Source organism: Delphinus delphis, chromosome X, assembly GCF_949987515.2.
Source record: "Delphinus delphis chromosome X, mDelDel1.2, whole genome shotgun sequence".
Classification (NCBI taxonomy): domain Eukaryota; kingdom Metazoa; phylum Chordata; class Mammalia; order Artiodactyla; family Delphinidae; genus Delphinus; species Delphinus delphis.
Window position 1 is genome coordinate 88,685,609 of NC_082704.1, and position 7,116 is coordinate 88,692,724.

At 44.9% G+C, this 7,116-nt stretch overlaps 1 pseudogene; it reads right to left on the reverse strand.

Moving 5' to 3' along the window:
• Positions 1-954: 954 nt before the first annotated feature.
• Positions 955-2,765, reverse strand: LOC132418215 (ubinuclein-1 pseudogene; annotated as a pseudogene).
• Positions 2,766-7,116: the final 4,351 nt, after the last annotated feature.

Here is a 7,116-nt window from a genome sequence, read left to right on the forward strand (position 1 = left end):
TTGAACACACCATCCAAGGATGAGATGGACACCATGACCATCCCATGGATCCTCTTGTGGCCAGAAGGAGCCCTTGGCCTATGGGACTCCGTGAGGTATTCTGACCAAATGCCAAGGTGTTTGGCAGATTTAAAATGCAGCTGCACCAACTGATCTGCCACAGTGCTGGAATTCAGAACCACTTATGCTCCCATATACCAAATTCAGAACTTTCTCCATCCCAAGGTCGGTCTCGCCATTAACTGTCCAACAACAAACACAACTGTGAAGCCCAGAGACCAGGCAAGTTCCTTTTGAGGAGCACGGGCTGCTACCCATGGTGGGTTTCAGGGACAAGGTCAGTACCTTTGTGCCTCCTTGACTCCCGTCACTAGAATCTCCATTTGTACCCCCAAGGTCAGCTTCTGAGGAACAGAAGTTTGTTCACTGTGGGCTTGGGACCTGTCCATTGACAGACTGTCCCATGCAGGGAGGCTGTACACATGGGAGAAAGTTTTGGGGAGGAAGGAGAGCTCTGGATTGTTGTTCTTCCAGAGGAGAGCCTCTAGAAGGAACCTCATGTTGGGAGGTAGAGCCAGAAGGGGAGACTAGTAAGACAGTCCTGAAGAGTTGGCGGAATGTCGTTTTGCCATGTGGCTCAGGGAAGTGTAGGATGAAGCTACCTGGAGAGGCTGCCATGGAGGAATAGGTGCTGAAGGAGGAAGATTTGGGGAGGTTGTTGTCAAGTGGAACTAGGTGAGGTGTGGGAGTGAAGCTTTGTGCTGTTCGGTGACTGCATACAAGATTGACTTGGGTCCGGGTTCTGTGGTACTGCCATTGAGACCTCTGTTCTTCTGGAAAGCTCTGCTGAGGGGCGCCTGGCAAGAGAGCTCTTTGTAGCCAGAACTCTTGGGGTTTTTCTCCTCAGACTGCTCCAGTGCCACTGTCCATTCAGCCAGAAAATTGAGGGGGTGATTACAGAGCTCTAGACAGTGATGGTCCAGAGAATTGGGCTTTGGAAATTTCCCTTTTTACTTTTGTACATTGAAGACCCGTGACTTTTATACAAAGCAATGGGGTTGCCCATTCGGGGTAATCAGATGAGAACCTTTTTAGGAGGCTTAGTCTATGTTTCCTTCACCTTGACTTTGAAGGAGCCATGACTTTCTTCTCGGTCAGGAGGGATGTCAGGGACCCATGGTGTGGTCTGCTCTCCTTACACAGAGACCTGGTGTGCACTCAGCTTTAGGGCCAGAGAGTTTGCGTTTCAGCATCTAGAAGAGCTTCCATGCAGTCCTCCCTAGACTGGCTCTCATTCCTTTCCAGACCATAGCCCTCTGGTTCCATCTTTACCACCTGAAAGAGCACCTTCTTGATTCCAGCATTCCATTGACATGTCTTCTGGGCTCTGCTCCCCTTTCCTTCTTCGTTACCAGAACAAATCTGTTCACTCTGCTCCTCGTCTTTTTCCTCTTCCAGCATCTCTGCAGTCTTTGCTTGTGGTGTACCGGGAATTCATCCTGGTACTGGGCCATCTGCTCTGGCATTGCCCTGCCAATAGCTTCTTTAAGTTTCTGTAGAGGTGCCTTCAGATGCACCCCCTGCCCCCAACACACAGAGATGAAGTTTTGGGGCAAGTGTGACCAGGATGTCCTTGCTGCAGAGCAGGGATGAAGTCACATGGCCACGCTCCTCAGAACTGACCTGGCTGTTCAGCTTCCAGGTTTCTACCTCCGTGCCCAGGAGGATCTCATGGATATCCTGGGTGAAGAGCTTCCTTTTGCACTGTCCCTCAGCAGTCCTGGCAGGCTGGAGCAACTCCTCAAGGCACTCCTCCACGGCCACTGGCAGGCCTTTGCGGAGAAAAGAAAACTGTGAATTCCCTGTCCAATACCACCCTGTGGGAATCTCTTTCATCACCCATATCACAGAAGGGGCTTCCTTCTGGAGACTCACTGAGCAGCTGCTTCAAGTCCAAATCAGTCAGAGAGATAGTAACAGTGACCTCCTAGAGCAAACTGCTCTCAGGAGCCAAGCAGAAGATTGAAAGCGAGGGATGCTACCCCATTCTCACAGGCTTATGATCCTCAGGCCTGTTTTTCCCGGGCCGATTTCTCATTCTGAAATTTCTTTAACATCTCTTTATCACTTCGAGCCTCAAGAACATTTCTTCTTCTTCTTCTTCTCCTTACCAGCGTTGAGAGCTGTGAAGCTCCTTTGGGAAAAGCTGAGCTCTGTTCTTTTCCCTGTTGAAAGTGTCATCCTTTTTCTTTCTTCCCTTCTCACTACCTTCCTGCAGCTTCTTCTTCTTCTTTGGTGATTTTTTCCCCCTCTTTTCTTTAGTAGAGTCGTTGTCAGATTCTGATGTTTGTTGTAACTGCAGGGTTCTCGGGTTAATGTAAAATCTTCTGTACTTTGTGGTCAGAGAAGCACCATTTGAAGAAGCTCATCATATATTTCAAGTCCAAATCAGTTGGTGGAAGAATGAGATTCATCATGCTCATCCCCCACGATAATCAAGTCTCGTGTATGGTCTTTTCTATGATTCTTTCCAACCTTGTTTCCAGGTTGAAGACCTGCCACTCCATCCTGTGAACTCTTCACCAGCTCTGGGTAGTACTCTGGGCAGCGCTCACTTTCTGGGTCAACAGAACAGTTGCTGCAGCCAGCTTAGGATCTCAATGCTCTTCTGCTCTCCCAACCTCCTCTTGCCCAGATTTCTTTAAAAATGTGAGATTCAGAGGGCCTGGGAGAGAGGTGAACTGGATCCTGTTGGGTCCTGACATGACTACAAACACTCTTGGCAGTTTTTACCATTTGGTGTCTTTGTCACAAGTGCAGGGACTGCAAATGATCTCTCGCAGGCAGGATGGGCCAGATGCACTGATCACAGCTCTAGTTAGCACCTGGGCCCTGAAGCATGCGTACCAATGATGGCCCATGCACTCCCACGGTCCATGTCCACAGATCAAAAAGCTCTCGTGAGGGTCAGGAAAGAGAGGCAAAATCCCAACTCAAGGTTTGTACAACATCTCAGCAACAGCGAGGTGGCTCTTTGAAAAGCAGTCATTAAAAAAGAGCACTTACTGAAAACTCAACAATAAGAAAGTAAACAACCCAATTAAAAAATGAGCAAGAGATCTGAACAGACACCTCACCAAAGAAGATATACAGATGGCAAATAAGCACATGGAAAGATGCTCCACATCATATTTCATTAGAGAAATGCAAAGGAAAACGAGTTACCACTACACATCTATTAGAATGGCCAAATCTGGAACACTGACAAGCTCAAATGCTGACAAGGATGTGGAGCAACAGGAACTCTCATTCGTTGCTGGTGGGAATTTAAAATGGTACAGACACTTTGGAAGACAGTTTCTTACAAAACTAAACATACTCTTACCATAAGATCCTGTAATCCTGTTCCTTGGTATTTACCCAAAGGAGCTGAAAACTTAACTCCACACAAAAGCCTGCACGTGGATGTTTATAGCAGCTTTGTTCATAATTACCAAATTTTGGAAGCAATCAAGATGTCCTTCAGTAGGTGAATGGATAAACTGTGGTACATCCAGACAATAGAATATTATTCAGTGCTAAAAAGAAATGAGCTATCAAGCCATGATAAAACATGGAGAAAACTTAAACGAATGCTGCTAAGTGAAAGAAGCCAACCGGAAAAGACTACATACTGTGTGATTTCAACTATATGATCTTCTAGAAAAGGTAAAATTATGGAGACAGTGAAAAGATTGGTGGTTGCTAGGGGTTAGGACGGAGAGAGGGATGAACAGGTAGAACACAGAGGATTTTTGGGGGGCAGCAAAAGTGTCCTGTATGATACAGTAATGGTGGATACATGTTATTATACATTTGTCAAAACCCATAGGATATACGGCCACCAAGAGTGAACCACTGTAATGTAAACTATGGACTTTAGTTAATAATAATGTATCCATCTTCATTCATCAATTGTAACAAACGTACCACACTAATACATGATGTAAATAATAGAGGAAACTGGGTTGGTGGGGAAGAGGGGACATTTGGGAACTCTCTGTACTTTCTGATCAGTTTTTCTGTAAACCTAAAACTGCTCTAAAATAGTCTATTAATTAAAAAAAAAAAAAGCACTCATATGGTGGGAGAACAGAACAGGCCTTCCACAAGGAGGAATCTACCAGATGAGAGTGGCATCTGGAGCACAGTGGAGAGCAGTCACTGAGCCCAGAACCTGGAGGGGACAAGGGGGTCGGGCTTCCTGAGGTCACACCCAAGCAGAGACCCCAGGAGCGAAGGAACAACCGTGGGCGCACTGAATGGGCCTTGTGGCCTTAAGGGAGAGGGGAGTGGGGTCTGAGGGGGTGGGGCAGTGCTGAGTGGCCAGATGCTTGTGGTCAGAAGCCCAGGGAGGGGGAAAGGGGCCTGCCTTCTTTGAATGAGTGTTATGCCTTCACTGATCTCCTGGAACATCCCAAACATAATTATTTTTAAGTACTTTTTTCTGTTCTGCAACATTGACTTCACCTGTATTGGATTCATATCAGATTATTTTGTTAGAAGTTTTTTTCTGTAGCGTGAAATTTCTTCATGTGCTCTAGAATTTTTGTTTGCACATTCATTTGGAGTGTCTTTTCCTTTCCTTTCCTTTTCCTTTGTTTTGTTTTCACTTACATCCTGACTTTGTTGAGTGGTTTGGCAATTGCCTCAACTTGGCATCCCTTTAGCAAGCAGGAAATTGAATACAGGTAGCACCCACACCCTCTGTTTCCTAGGTTTGTCATTCCATATACTATTGAAGAACCACTGTCTGTGGAAAATGAAACCACCACTTCCACACAGCACCTGTGGTACCTCTTGAAATGTGATTCTGCACCAGCTCACCTTCTCTCTTACCGGGTCCTCAGCCATGCCTTCTTTCCAGGCTGAGGCTCCAGCCTCTGTGTACACAGACTGCATTCAAATTTTTGTGAACTTGACCACTGTAGAGGTTTGGTACAGGAGGATGGCCTTCTTTCTATCTCCAGCTGCTTCTTCTGGAGAAACCAATCTAGAATCGTTGCTTCTATTTGCTTGGGAGACAGAGAAAACCTTTCTGAAGTGAAAGGGAAGAACAAAGCAGAAATGCAGAGACAAGCAAAAAAGATGAAGAGAGAAGAATTCATGAGTTCCCCATTTTCCTCAAGCCCTGTTCTCTGCCTTTCCTAAAGTCTGACTGTCTAACTCTTCCTTTAATTCCAGGACACACCTCAGTATCCTTCTACCCCTCCCTTATATATATTTTTTGCTTAAGCTAGCTCCAATGGGTTTCTGATACTAGCGATCAACAGGTACAGCAAATACATGTCTTTTGGGCATCCCTTGATCCAGTGTGTTTGTGATTTCTGTGCCAAGCATCACTGCACTTACACTCTGGGACTTCCTGCTCCCAGAACTCCTGCTTTGGAGTAACAATCTTGGCTCTTTCTATGCAGGGAGAGAGTTCGAACATCTCTCAATACAAGCAAACTTTGTCAGGAAGACGGGATTTGGTGAGGAAAACAGAGCCACTCTATGGGTTGCGGGAAACCAAGGGCCTGAGGACTTACACGACATGGGGAAGCTGGGGAAGTGAGGGTCTACGGGCACGAAGCACTGGATGGGGGCAGGTGGTTCTCAGAAGTTCCATAGGAAATTAACCACAATTCTCAAGCAAAAATGGCTGAACCAAAAGATCTCTAGGGTCTTTTCCAGTTTTAAGATATGCTGACTCTTTATCAAGGTCCAGAGAGAGTCCCCGGTAGACTCATCAGTAGCAAGGAAAACGTGCAAGGTTGGGGAGCTGGACGACTCTTAGTCAAGTGACAAGAGCCCCTTGCACACCGGCCTGTGATTGGGAAGGCAAAGCCCAGTGTTTCTGCAGTTTTTCTCATAATTCTGGCTTTTCTGAACAAACCATCCCTCCCTCCAATCCTTAGCCGTCTCCCATTGGTCCTGCCCCCTGATTTTTATGCTGTGACCTGCCAATGAAGATGTGCTCTCCTGCCCCAGCTGACTGCTCAGTGTTGATCCGTGAAAGGTGTTGTTATTCCTCCAGCGTGGCTGGAGGGGAGAGAAACACTTTTGCCCCCTGTCTCCTTGACCAATTTGCTTAACCAAACGCACAAAGGATCTGGGACAAAGACCCATACCTTCCTTTTTCAAACCTCTTCTTCAGTCAGCCTGTTTTGCTCACCTCTCTTCACTGAATATATAAAATCTTCCATGTATCAAGAGATTGTGAAAGATTTACTCGCCTTAGTCACATGGTTTTCAAAATGTGTTAATTATGCATTACTCACATGCTCTGAGCTTTTGCTGCTAATGTCATTTTATTGGACTGGGGAGAAGTTACTTGTAGTGCTTACATAATCCTCAGACTTGCTGACGGGGTATTTTACCACCATAATATGCTTAAGTGGGGGTCCTCAATTTTGATTCATTGTCCTGATGAAATAAAATCCTTCTGGTATTTTCTTCCTTTAGTCAGATGGTAGAGGCAGTCAGCATTTTCTTTTATCTAGATGTTCAACTTCAATTCCATAGACAAATACCATTGAAAGATTGAAGTAATAATGATAGTCTAAACAGAGAACTCAAAATTCCTATACTAAAGATTAATGGGTATTCATATTGTATTTGTCAAAGTAAACCATAGAGCATTATTTCATCCCCTCAAATTTTAGTTTCAAAAAGGATGCAAGTTCAGTACTCATAAACATGGTGAAATTTATTGATCAGAAATGCTATCCTTTCTTCATAGTTGCCATAAATGGTATGATTATAAAATAGACTGACATAGAACACTTGACAGCTCTTTCTTTCTTATACACTGTAATTAATTTTGCAACCTGTCTTATTTGTCAATTTAAAATAATGAGTCAGTGAAACATGCGGTTAACACATGGCATGATTCTATGACAAATAGACATGATTCACGGTCCAGAGCAGGTTCATGCAGAAACCAGCTTTGCCTTTGATTAAATGGCAATACATGTTTATACAGCATCCTCCAAGAACTTAAGGAAACCCTGTATTTGAGGCTGAAATACGTATACTACCATTTTGTCTTTTCAGCAGCATGGGTCAATTGTTTTTGGTCAGATACATTTTTGG